Below are 14,711 nucleotides of genomic sequence, written 5' to 3'. Positions count from 1 at the left end.
CGTGAAGGAGGAGTCTGCACCACTGGAACCACCACACCGAGAAAATCCCGACTGCCAAATAACAAATCACAAATCTGCACCACAGTCTCAACACTGCACTATTCTATTGACAGTCTGCACCGCCGCAGGAAAAAATGTACCATCACCAGAACACTGTACTTCATTGGACAATATCTTTACCCCACACCTGATACACATACACACACCTGACCACAGCACTACAAAACACACCCCTACACATACCTAGAACCCTTTGCACCCAGAAAATTTGTTAGAGTGAGGCAAGAGCACACTGAAAGAAGGCGCTGCACCAAAATATCACAGGCACCATCACACTGAGCATGCATCGTACAACACACCACTGCACACAAACACCACAAACCACATGCACATGCCATTACCCAAACTCACACCAACAAAAAGCACACCCAGCATCCTTGCACAACACAGCCCCCTCCCACAACCCAACCACCATGGCACCACAATAAAAAAACGATTCACAGACGAGGAGCTGAGGGTAATGGTCCTCGAAATTGTCAGAGTGGAGCCACAACTGTTTGGAGCACAGGTCCAGCAGACATCCATTGCCCAGAAAAATGACATACGGCAGAGGATAGTAGTCAGGGTGAATGCTGTGGGGACCCATCCATGCACAATGGAGGACATTAGGAAGAGATGGAATGACTTACGAGGGAAGGTACAGGCTATGGCTTCCAGGCACCAAATCGCAATCATAAGGACTGGTGGTGGGCCCCCACCACCTCCCCCAGAATTATCATTGTGGTAGGAGAAGGTCTTGGCCATATTACGCCCAGAAGGGCTGACGGGAATGCCTTGTGGACTGGACACTGGTAGTCAACTACACAACCCGGCCAACATGTCCTCATGCACAGCATGTACCCCCACCACCCTCTCACCCCCTCACACCACCCTAATGTGCACAAACCCACGATGGACCCAATACCTACCCTTGCATGCCACAGCTCCCTGCTGACACCATTCCCTCATAGACCCACCTAGTGCATGGATACCCCACACTGCAGCAAGTACTGCAACTATCACAATTTAACACTCCATACCCTTGCATGATTGATACATCCACTTCACATCTCTGCACTTGCATGTTAAACCATGTCAGTCCCCTTCACCAACAAGAATTTGGATTGCACATCAGTGCATGGCAATAACAGTAGCAACACAAATATAAACTATTCCCCAAAATAGGACCATTGTAACATTCCACAGATGGAAACACAAGCGGTGGTCTAGTAACTGTCAATGCCATTACTGCCCTGCAAATCCAGTCAATGATGGCATACAACCATGTATATCACTTCTACAATACCATCATGTGACACAATACCTCTCATTCCACAGGTCTCCCAAGCACTGCCACACAGCAGGGGAGGATAGTGACAGAAAGACCCGGCTTGGAAGCAGGTCCAATAGTGGATGAACCCCCTTGATATCTGATATGGATGATGAACCTGGCCCATCAGGCATGAGTGGTCAGCCCACCACCACCAGCCTCACCCTGCCCACAACTGAAACAACCTCCCCCTGTGGCATCCATTCCACAGCAGAGCCCACCTTACCAAACCTGTGTCCCAAGGTCACATCAATCATAAGTGTACCCCACAGAACAGGGACAGATGCAAACCGAAGACAATGACAGTCCTGGTGTCAGTGGGAGGGGGCATAGGCACATGGTGCAAGGGCCAGTGGGAGGGCAATTGTGGGCCAAGAGACGAGGCAGGTATAGGATACTACTGGCCAGGAGGTCGTCTCCATAGTCCTGGGAGCCTACCAGCAATCCCAGGACAAAATGGGCCAAATACTGACCACCTTGCAGGACATCCAAAGGCTGCAGGGGGAATACCACCAAGAGGCAATGCAGCAGTGGCAGGCACTCAATGCCACCCTGGTCTCCATAGGAGGGGAGTTCAAGGAACTAAACAACATCCTGCGGACATCCTCCACCCCCATCAAGCCCCATCCAGTAGTCAGTCAACACCACTGCCCTCAACATCAGCACCTGGTATTGGAATGGAGGACCTGCAGGTGGACCCTCAGGCCACCAGCACCACTACCCCTGCAGCTGAGGGACCCCCTGTAAAAGAGGTCGGCCATCCAGACATCCTGCAGGACCCGAGTCAAAGACCAATCCACCCCACCAAGAAGTGATCCCTCTTCTGAACAGTCACCCCTGTGTGCCACTGTTACACCCTGTTGGCTGTCCAATACCAAGTTCCCATCATTCTGAGCAAATGGATGTAGGACCTGTGAAACAAACAGCTGTACCACCCACTCTGATCTTCACCTAGACCATTACCACATTCCTCTGGACTGTGATGTTATAAACTAACTAAACACCAATTATCACAAGTCATAGTGCATGTGTCTTCAATGTTTGTATTAGTGGCAATTCTGTCTACGAGCAACAAATATATACACATGTTGGCACCACAAAGTGCTGTACTGTACTGTTAAAGTGACAGAACAGATGTAGTGGGATACTCCAGCAGGTGTGCAAGTACATCCATATTATAGTAATATCCAGTGTCAACTATGCCAACAGGCAATTCAGTGTGCAGATAACAGAGATGTGACCTGAAGAGGGAAAATTACATGGAATTATGCACAATGTGTAAGATATGTAATCCACAGTCATACATCAACAGCAGTTGAACACAAACACAGGATGGCTGTCCCAGCAGCTATGATACCATACACAAGGGCCTGCATTGTCACTCACACACATGTGCAGGACAGGAAGGATGACACAAAGGTAACATCCTCTACTGTTCACCTCTCTGAGTAGTCAGGAACAGATAGTTACCACACAACAGCTGACAATGCAGCACGTCATGCCTACACAGTAGGACAAGACTGATAAGTCCCCCTTACATTTACCTAAACAGGCAGACTGAGGACTCAAAACCTTTGGTAAAACCATAAGGATGTTCCATAATGGCACCAGCATTCCACACATATCATTAGCAGCAACGCATTTCCACTACCCCTCATGTTAAGTCACCTACTTTCAGAGTCGGAAACCAAGATGGAAGGCTGTAGTCCCCACACACACACCTTGATGCATGCAAAATCTGATTACAGACTGGCTTTAACAATACATATTACAAGTGCAGATGACATACAAATCACACATACCGGTTCATCATTGAAAGTAGTGATGAATCAGGTCAGTCCTGTTGTCATATGCCTCATCCTCGTCTGCCTCCTCCTCAGGATCAGAGTCACTGGCCCCAAACACTGCTTCAACATCAATGTCCCCCTCCTCCAACAGTAGGATGTGCCTTCTGAGGGCCAGATTATGGAGCATGCAGCATGCAACAAAGATCTTGCATATTTTTTCTGGTCGGTATTGTACGGCACTACCGGACACATGGAGGCAATGAAATCTAGCTTTCAAGAGACCGAAAGTCCTCTCAATCACTCACCTCATCCGGCCATGTGCCTCATTGTAACGGTTCTCAGGAGCCAGGGCAGGTTGGGGTATCCGGAGTCACCTATGTGGAAAAGGGGACATGGCTATATGTAACAATGTTAGGCAGAGTGCAGACTGTGTGGCGAGGGGTACAAACGTCTGACATGGAGAGCAGTACACATACCTATGAGTCAGGCTTTTTCTCCCTGTAGCTGTGACATCCATGCAGGGACACTACTGATCCAGGGAATTTTGTGTTTACATGTGTTATGTGCTTGTCTGCAAGACACACCACTTGTATATTGAGCAACTATGTACTCTTCCGGTTTCTGTAGACCTGTTCATTGTCCCTCGGAGGTACCAAGGCGATGTGAGTCCCATCAATGGCCCCTGTTACATGTGGGACATTTGATATATTGTAGAAGGCTGCTTTAATAATGGCCAATTCGGCACGTTGTGGGAACCTAATATACCTGTTCACATGCTTGAGTAGGGCATCCAGCACATCCTGCAACACCTTACTGAACTTGGGCTGTGACATCCCTGAAGCCAATCCCACATTCACCTGAAAAAAGCCATTCGCCAGAAAATTCAGGACTGACAGCACCTAGACTGTTAGAGGGATGGCATGGGGAATTCTCAAAGCCGGCAGGAGGTCTGGCTTCCACTGGGGGACCAGTTCCCTGATGCACAAATGGTTCCGTTGATAGATCAGGATGATGTGGCATTCTTCCATGGTTTCAAGATCTACGAGTGAACTGGTAAACTGGTGCATTCCTCATCACTCTATCTAGGCAGGGAGGTAACAACAATCTGGAAACCTCTCACAATGTTGTGCACCAGGTATGACATAGGGCAATAATGAAGTATTGGTCATGTAAGATGGCTGTCATGTTGTGGGAGGACACATTACTCCACACTCCATTCCTAGCCCGACAATGCCACAAAATCCCTGTGACAATGGAGGTGTACAGGACATGTAAACATACACCTTCCATGTGTTCCACCATAAGGATTGTCAATACTGACAAATGTAGTGACAAGTGTGGTGATGTCACCTGACACTCACTTCATATGTGATTATCCAGAAAGTGTAACCCAAATGAATCAATTTGTAACAAAATGCAGGTAATGACACAATGTGAACCCAGGACAGTTATGTAACATACTGAAATGGTATCCGCCTGTCCTGCATGCTTTGGAAAATGGAAGTGACTTCATTCTGCCGCCGTCAGTCAACATGGTGAGAAGGCAGCCGGAACTGCCGTGCAACTCCTCATTGGATAACATTGACGGCTATGGGAAACTTTGACCAATGACGATTACCGCCAGTGGTGACGGTCATGACAGCTGCAGTCGTAACCACCATTTTGTATGGGCCAGCTCACTTGACTCCTGGAATTCAGGCAAGGAAGACCCCCACTTCATGTGCTGCTGTGTCCTGAATCTTAAAGCAATTATGACACGCACTGCAGGGGATAGGGCCCTAGCCTTCACAAGCGAGGAGCTGGAGAGACTAGTGGAAGGGGTCTTACTCCTGTATGTGCCGTTGTATGGTGCTCCAGGGCAACAGGTCAGTACAACATCCTTTGTCCCACATTTTGGTTGGTGTTTTACGATGAGCGTTTGTACACATTGACATGTTATGACTGACTTGGGGTTTTGCATGCACATGATGTGTATGATATATTAGCAGTGTGCATGGTCCATCTATGTTGTGTGTCATCAGAGGCTGTGGCTGTATTGATATCATTTACATCATGTCCCCCATTTTCGGAATGATTGCAGGTCAGCGCCCACCAGAAAAAAGGGTTATGGAGAGCCATCGCCAAGGAAATGCGGACTTTGGGGGACCGTAGCCGGCGGAGCACCCACTGCAGGAAGTGGTGGGAGGACCCGAGACGCTGGGCCCAGAAGACCGTAGAGGCCAAGCTGGGGACAGCATCCCAACATAGAAGGAGTGCCAATCGGACCCTGACCAGGCTAATGGCCCGCATATTGGTGATGGCCTACCCAAAGTTGGATTGGTGCTTGAGGGCAGCACAGCAGCCTCAAGGGGGTAAGTGTAGACTGTTAGGTGACTTCTGCATGGTTGTGCACTGTGACCCTCACTGGACTTGGGATTTACGTGGCCAGATGATATTTGGGGAGTGTACAGTCCTGGTTGTCACACCAATCATGTAGGAGTGTGAAACTTTAGCTATGTAGAGCCATGCAGGAACAGAAGTGGTGGTACTGTGACACACATTCAACTGTACATATGGGTCACTCAAATGTTCTATTATTTCACTGACTACATCCTCCATCTCTGCGTGTACTGTAGTGGTACAAAGGGATCTTACTGGCACTGTATTTGGGTAATGGCATGTATGTTTCATGTACACGCAATTGCTTCAATTGCAACATCAATGGACCTCTATAGCAAATGTACTCCACACATTCCAGTCATTTATTTTGTGTGCACAGTTTCTCTGAGGTCAGATGTGTTTCATTGTGTCATGACTGACATGTGGTTGGGTATGTTAATGGATTGAATTGTTGAATCAGTGATTTAGCCAGGCATGTAGAAGTTTCAATCATGTGTATAGGCTATAGGGATGAGGTGATCGCTGATAAGGTTGGGTATCGTTTGCATGACTCTATTGTTTATGGCTGCAAAATGGTCTCTTGTTTTCCCGGCAGGGGGAAATATATGTATTGTTTGTATGTGAAGTGCATGTGTGTTATCACCATTTCCTCCCTTTCTGTTTCTCCCCCCTCCTTCTCTCTCCACCTCTGTCTATGTGTGCATTAGCATCATCTGACGAAGGAGGAAGGGCACCAGCGAGAGGGAATGCAGCAGCTCTGGGACCCAGGAGGCTGGCACCAGCAAATCCAAAGGGACCAGTGGGATAGAGAGCGAGGAGAGGACCACGGGGGAGACTGGAGCAATCACCACATCTGATATAGATTCCTCCTCCGATGGCTGCTCCTTGGTGGTGGCAGACCCATCTGGGACCACCCCAGCACCATCCTTGTCCACCACCCTGATGCAGCAGTCCAATGTGTTCCTGGAAGGCATTCACGGTCCCTTGTCTGGCCTACAGAGATCGTTTCAGGCTCTGACCTCCTCACTGATGGCAGCCAGTGTCCCTTCATCTTCCGTCCCTGCTCCAGCTACCTGATCCTAATCCACAACCCCTCTGCCTACACCCGTCCAGGGCACACCTCCAGACCCGAATATCCCCACTACAACAGACAAGGTCCGCAAAGACAGACATAAGCACCACACATGAACCCACAGGCATGCACACACAAGTTACATCTGCATACACAACAATCAGCACTTCCCACACTGGATCCCTTACAGTCACATCACCACTCTGCCAGCACTGCATCTTCAAACACTGGTCCTTCTAGCATTCCTGTCATGCCCTCAATCACCACAACAGCAGACTCACAGAAACCCACTACACACACCACACCTGCACTCACTACAACTATCTTCTCTGCCACATGCAGCACATCCACCTCACTTGCACACATCACCCCAACATTCACTCACACATCTCCCATTCCCTCTCCCTGCATCTCTACCCCTCCTCCCAATGAATGCACACACACTCACTCGCCCACCCAACATTCGCCCACCACAGACATGTACACATTGCACACACAAGCATCCACAGGCAGGACACCAACACGTCAGACGAGCACTCCCTCTACCTCCACTGCCAACCCTCAATCATGTGACCTCCTCTGTGTACCTAAAAAGTCTTCCTTGTCACCCTTGACCTTTTCCCTACTCCTCTCCCACCCCATGTTACCTGTAAACATTGTGTTCCCCTGCCCCTCCCAGGCCCTTCCACCTCCCATTCATCAGGTGCCCCCTCTGGTGTTTACCCTGCTCCTTCACCCAGCAAAAAATCCACCCCTCCCAGAGCCAAAGTCCCTCTTCCCAAGCCCAAACTGAGGCATGCCCCTTCCAAATCCAAGCCACCCCCAGCACCCCCAAACCCCTGAGGTGCCTGCCTATCCCATTGATGCCCCTATGACATGATGGCCTGTTTGCTGTCAGGAGTCAAGTTGGGGCCATAATATATGGACAGTGTGTCCTGCATTCCCAGACCTTGGACTTGCCATTTGGCACATTTTGTATATAATTTATTTTTATATTTTGTTTAAAAATACATCTGCCCACATTGCAGTTCTTGGCAAGTTGAGATGCTTGTCTTTGTTTCTTTCTACATGGTGGTGTGACATCTGTGTGCAACGGTGTGTGTGGTCTGTGTTTGGGTTGTGTCTATGTTGTTGCATGTGCTGGATAGATAGGTTGTGCCATGTGCATGCTATGTGTCTGACTGCTTGCTTGTGGGATTGTATGGGATGTTGTGTGCCTTCATGTGTACGGTGCTGCATCTGTGGACTTCCTTGTATGTTTGTTGTACGTGATGTGTTACCTGTGTCATTGTTTGGATGTGTGTTCACTTATATTGATTGTGTGTCATTGCTACACACAGTTTATGGTGTGTGTATGTGTGGTGTTTCACAATGTGCCTGTCTATGCCTGCATGAGGTGTTTGTGGTCTAGTTGTCAGTGTGTGGTTATGGGGTGTTCTGCATTGATGTGTATGACTGTGTTGGTGGTATTTGTGTGCATTGTACTGTATGTTTGCCACGTATCTGCTTGGCTTTGTGTGTGTGTATTGGGTACTTGGCTTTGACATATTTTGAGTGTGCCTGTTTTTGTGGCCTTCGATGTCTGTGCGGGGAATGTCTGGTATGCTTGGAAGTGTATCACTGCCATTTCCTCTACTTTGTGCTAGGCGTGCTTACGGTTGTTGTCTTCATCGTTGTCGCTGGCCCTGAAGGTGTATGGCGAGATACAACTCTGGGAAGGCTGGGAGTCTGTTTGCCATGGAAGCCGCGGCTCGTCTCTGTGCCTGGAGGTGGGTGTCTCGTTTTGTAATGTCTGTTTCTGCCAGGATTTTCATTGCAGCCAGCCCGCCCCGGATTTCCTGACGGTGTGGTGACTCAGAATGTAGTGGGCAGGATATTGGTTTCCACCAGGCTGAAGTTGCCTAACGCCGCTGGATGCTGCTCGTTGGCGGTGGAAGTACTGGCGGTCAGTTGTCTGTGTTGCGTTGGGTTCACTGCCTTACTCATTATATGGTGGTCTGCACCGCTACCCTGGTGGCGATCACAACACTGCAGCCGGCCTGGTGGTCAGGTTACTGCCAAACTCGGAATGACCACCTAACTCTTCATGCTCCTGACCTGTGCTCATGAAATTTAATTTATGATCAACTTAGCCAAGGAAGACAGTGAGCAAAAATTGTTGATTTCTAGGGACCTGATCACCAAACCCATGGACACTTGACTGCTCATGGGGCATTATCTATAGCTCAAGTTCTTGGCTCTGAAGGGTCCGGCCTAGAAGAAGTTATTCAGGCTTTTCTTTAAATGTAAAAACTGTCAATCCATGAAATATTACAGCTTACAGTAATAAAAGGTGGGCAACGTCTTTGCCCATTTACTGACTGGCAACCAAAGGGAGTTTTTGAAGGATTTCCTGACTTTCAAAGCTAGGGAATCTTTTCTACTGAAGACCCAAATTGGCTTCTTCTTTTCCCTATGAAGTAGGCAGGTAAATAGAAGACACTTTGAGGAAAGGAGAAGATCTTCTTCTCACCCAGCCTCCAGGTAAAAAATAATAATTATCCAACAGACCAGCTTCCCTCCTCTCAGGAAGCCAAATCTACCCAAGTGGGGGAAGGAAGGGAAGGTGTTCCCTCCACTGTTACCACAGGACCCAGATGTGAGAAAGTAGCCTCTTTCTTGCATGGTTACCCCCACTTTTGGCCTGTTTGTGAGAGTGTGTCAGTGTGTTTTTACTGTGTCACTGGGATCCTGCTAGACAGGACACCAGTGCTCATAGATAAAAACCTATATGTCAGTGTGTTTTGCCTGTCTCAAAGGGATCCTGCTAGCCAGGACCCCAGTGCTCATAGTTTGTGGCCTAATGTGTGTGTTGTAAGTAGTGCTTGACTCTGTCACTGCGGCTTTGCTAGCCAGAACCTCAGTGCCTTTGCTCTCTCTGATTTTAAATTTGTCACTGCAGGCTAGTGACTTCATTTACCAATTTCAATTGGCACACTGGACCCCACCTATAAGTCCCTAGTATATGATTCCTAGGTACCCAGGGCATTGGGGTTCCAGGAGATCCATATGGGCTTCAGCATTTCTTTTACCACCCATAGGGAGCTCAGACAAACCCTTGCACAGGCCTGCCATTGCAGCCTGTGTGAAATAGCACACATGTTATTTCACAGCCATTTTCACTGCACTTAAGTAACTTATAAGTCACCTATATATCTAACCTTCACTTGCTGAAGGTTAGGTGCAAAGTTACTAAGTGTGAGGGTAACTCTGAATATGGCCATGTAACATGTCTAAGATCATGGAATTGTCCCCTGATTCCAAATCTGGTATTGGGTAGCCAATTCCATGCATCCTGGGGGCTCCACCATGGACCCCCAGTACTGCCAAACCAGCTCTCTGAGGCTTGTACTGCAGTTACAGCTGCAGCCACCTCACAGACAGGGTTCTGTCCTCCTGGGGTCTGAGCAGCTCACTCCTAAGAAAGATGAACAAAGCATTTCCTCTGAGAGCAGGGTGTTACACCCTCTCCCTTTGGAAATAGGTGTTACAGGCTGTGGAGGGGTAGCCTCCCCAGCCTCTGGAAATGCTTTGAAGGGCACAGATGGTGCCCTCCTTGCATAAGCCAGTCTACACTGGTTCAGGGACCCCTTGTCCCCTGCTCTGGCGTGAAACTGGACATACCCTAGGGTTGGTGCCCAGAGCTCCTCCAGTGTGTCCCAGACTTCAGCCGTCTTGCTTTGCAAGGTGTGAGGGCACTCTGGAGGGCTCTGAATGGCCAGTGCCAGCAGGTGATGTCAGAGACCCCTCCTGATAGGTTCATACCATTATAAGGTAGTCAATCCCCCTCTCAGGGCTATATAGGGTCTCTCCTGTGGGTTCTCTTCAGATTTTACTTGCAAGTTTCATTCGGGAATCCTCTGCAACAACTTCAGCTTCCTTTGATCTCGGATCAAACCCAGCCTGCTCCAAGAAATGCTGTAACGGCAACAAAGTATCCACAAGAGATACTTTTCTTCAGCAACCTCAATTCCAAGTCAGCAACTGCAGCAGGTTCCATGGTGTGCGCTCTCTGAGGACTCCCTGTCTTCATCCTGCACCAGAAGGACTGAAGAAATCTCCCGTAGGGTGACGGAGTCACTCCCCTGCTCCAACAGGCACCTTCCAAGATGACGACCATTACCTTCGGACTCCTCTCACAGGTACGAGCGTGCTCCTAAGTACATAGAGGGTGGACATCATCAACATTGACTGTCCTGAGGTCCTGCTGATGCAATTTGGAGGAGTTAAGACCTTGCCTTCCCAGAGAGCAATGGTACCCCTACCCTATGTACTGCATCTTCTTCACCTCCTGAGGCCTCTGTGCACCATTTGCAAAATTCCTTTGTGCACAGTCTGGCCCAGGTCCTCAGCACTCCATCCTGTAATGCACAACTGGCTGAGTTGTTCTCCAGCAGCGTGGGACCTTCCTTTGTTGTGCTGCATCAACCGCATTTTGCACCTCCTTTGTCCCCATGTCCTGGGACCTCCGGGGTGCTGGCTGGCATCCTGAGGGCTCTCTAAAGTGCTGATAGTCCCCTCAACCTCCTCACACAGAGTTGAGGCTCCCAGGTCTCTCCTGGGTCCATCCAGTGCCATTTTGATGCACAACACACTTTTGTCGTAGCCAAGGCTTGTTGGCGACTTCCAACACAAAATCACGTCTGCAATGATCCTCACATCGTGGGACATCCTTTGCATCATGCAGGAACCTGCTGGCATCTTCCTAGGGTGCATTTCTTCAGTCTTCGACTGACCGTTGACTCTTTTTTTGCACCCTCTTCTGGGTTGGCAGGGGCTCATGTCCTTCCTGGAACTTCTTTCAATTTCTGGACATGTTCCACTTCTTTTGCAGGTCTTCAGGTCCAGGAATCCAGCAATTGTTCTTTGCAGACTTGGTTGGCAGCTGCAAAATCCCAATCCCGAGGTGTATTGTGTCCTAAGGAAACTTGCAGTACTTTACTCCTTCTTTTCAGGCCTCCCAGGTAGGGTAATTTGCTTACCTTTACTGTATCCTTACTGTCCCAGCGATTCTGCACACAGTACACTTGTCTAGGGGAAATTCATGATTCACATTACACTTTCTCAGTATATGGTTTGTGTTGCCGCTAGACCTATTTTCTCCCATTGCATTCTATAGAATTTCCTATTGTTTGCATTGTTCTTTGTCTATTTACTTGTCTAATTTTGGTGTCTAGTGTATATATTGTGTATAATACTTAACTCCAGAAGGAGTATTGTCTCTCAGATATTTTTGGTACTGTGTCACCCAAATAAATGCCTTCATTTTTGGTAACACTGAGTATTGTCTTTACTTGTGTATAAGTACTGTGTAACTATAAGTGGTATTGCAGGAGCTTTGCATGTCTCCTCGTTCCGCCTAAGCTGCTCTGCTATAGCTACCTCTATCAGCCTACACTGCCAGAAAACTACTACATTTCACTAATAAGGGATAACTGGACCTTGTATGAGGTGTAAGTACCCAAGGTTCCCACTACAAACCAGGCCAGCCTCCTACATTGGTGGTGCAGCTGTGAGATAAGTACTTGCAGTTGCTTTACCACTTTGTTACCTGTGCTTTTCACAAGAAAAGCTTGCTCCAGTACTTAGAGCATATATAATATATACTTAGAAATCATTTTCTAACTTTCTAAAAGTTCTTTAAACTTTGCAAAAGTTTTACAAAGTTCTGAATTTTTTTCTCTTTTCTCTAAAAAGTAGCACTGTTATTCTACTAACTTTTTACTCACTTTACTAAACTTTTTTCTTTCAATGTGTCTTCTGTAAAAGCTACACCTAGAGTTGTGAAAACAACAAATGAAAGTCTTAACTTTAAAGGTTTGAGGGGTCTCGGCACTGATAGAAGTTTGGGGATTGGGAAGAACCCCAATAAGGAGTTCTTCTCCTCCAAGATGACAAGGGACTTTGCACTGGTCCAAATCAGTCAGGGAAAGAGGCAGATGATGACTCCCACCAGGAGTGCTCAGAGGAGCAAGATAACAATCCTGGGGAGGGTCCTTCCACAGACCTATTTGTTAATAAGCCCCCTTGTATAACTGGTAGTGGGAAGGGTCCACACTCAAGTAGGGCTCCCTTCACCCCTTGCAGCCAGGTCACTAAAGTGCCCCCTGTTAGAGATAGGTCTGTCTCTGCACACTCTCATGTTACCTCTGTTTTAGAGGCTTCACACAATTCTAACCCTGGAATAGTAGTTCCACAGAGAGGTTGGCCTTGGAGAGGGAATCCCTGGCTGTGGAGAAAGAGAGGCAGGGTTTTGGGTTAGTTCCCCATGGTCTCAGCAGCAGTTTTAGGAATAGAAATGATAGGGAACCTTCATTTGAATCTAGGAATCTGTACAACGTTGTCCCTCCTTACAAGGATGGTGATAACATCAACAAGTGGTTTGCTGCATTTGAGAGGGCCTGTAAAGTTCAGAGGGTCCATCATGTACAGTGGGCTGCTATCCTTTAGTTGTCCTTCTCTTGCAAAGGAAAAGACAGACTTCTTATTGTCAGAGAGGATGATGCAGATAATTACCAAATTCATAAAGGTGCACTCTTAGATGGTCTGGCCTTAACCAGTGAACAGTACAGACTTAAGTTCAGAGAGACCAGAAAGGAGACATCACAGGACTGGACAGACTTTGTGGACTGTTCTGCGAAGGCCCTAGAAGGTTGGTTAAATGGCAGTAAGGTGACTGATTATGAAACCCTATATAACTTGATTCTGAGAGAGCATATATTGAATAATTGTGTGTCTGACTTGTTGCATCGATATCTTGTGGACTCAGATCTGACCTCTCCCCAAGAATTGGGAAAGAAGACAGACAAATGGGTCAGAACAAGGATGAGCAGAAAAGCTCATACAGGGGGTGACAAAGATGGCAAAAAGAAAGATGGTAAAAAATCTCAGGACACACATGGGGATAAAAGTAAACACAAAGATACTTCTTCAGTACTAAAACACTCCTCTTGGAGATAAAACTTCTTCATCTTCTTAAAATTCTTCACACAATCAGAAAAGCCTTGGTGCTATGTGTGTAGAACTAAAGGCCATTGGCCAGGGGATAAGTCCTGCTCAGGTAAAGCCCCTTAGCCTATCACCATTAAGACATCAGACTCTAGTTCCCCTATCAGTAGTGGTAATAGTGGTGGGACTACTGGCAATAGTCAAACTAAAGGTGTAGTTGGGTTCACTTTTGGGACCATAATAGAAACTGGGGCAGACAGTCCCAAGACAGTTTCTGTCACACCTGGTGGCATTGGCCTTGCCACATTGGCTGCTTGTCCCCTTAACATGGATAATTATAGGCAGTCAATCTTTGTCAACACCAGAGCAGTACGCGCTCTACTGGCGACAAAAATGCAAAAATCCAGCACTCTCAAAACAACGTAATTTATGCATTGTGCTGATATGTTGTGGTTTAACATTTTGCATTGCAGAGTTCAATCCTGAAAACTTATTTTTAATATGCCTACAAATACTGTTCCTTTGCAATGTATTGCTGCAGGTTTTCAGAGTGTGTTAGGGTTTGGCCCCTTTCCAGGACCTTCCAGAGACTTTCGCTGCAACATGCCTGGGCGTGGTTCTGGAATGGGCCAAGACTCTATAAAAGAGAGCCAGCCCAACTCCCAGTACTAACTATTCAGAGGTCCCGGTGCAGAGCAGCAGCTTCTTCCTGAGCTATTGTCCCGGTGGCCTATTTGGATCTTCCAGTCTTCTGCCCTTCATCCTTCATTGGTGATCATTGTTCCAGGCAGTAAGACAGTGGTTGGACTGTTATGACACAGTTATAGAGAATTTTCATATTCTTGGTTTAATTCTTAAATGAGTAACAGATTACTTGTGCGCTACCATTTCTTGACATTTATATGGTAGTTTACAAATAGGCAAGACGCGCGATTTGTTTCATAAAGGTTTGACTTTGTTATTCATTGCGTGCTACCATTTCTTGACATTGGCATTGTGGCTTCAGAATCGGCAAGACGGGCAATTCGTTTTATGGTGTTTAAATATTGTTGTCCATTGCGCGCTACTGTTTCTTGACATTTACATGATGTTTTACGAATTGGCAAGACGCGCAACT

This window comes from Pleurodeles waltl, chromosome 11, assembly GCF_031143425.1.
Source record: "Pleurodeles waltl isolate 20211129_DDA chromosome 11, aPleWal1.hap1.20221129, whole genome shotgun sequence".
Classification (NCBI taxonomy): Eukaryota; Metazoa; Chordata; class Amphibia; order Caudata; family Salamandridae; genus Pleurodeles; species Pleurodeles waltl.
Note: the sequence above shows the minus strand (reverse complement) of the source record.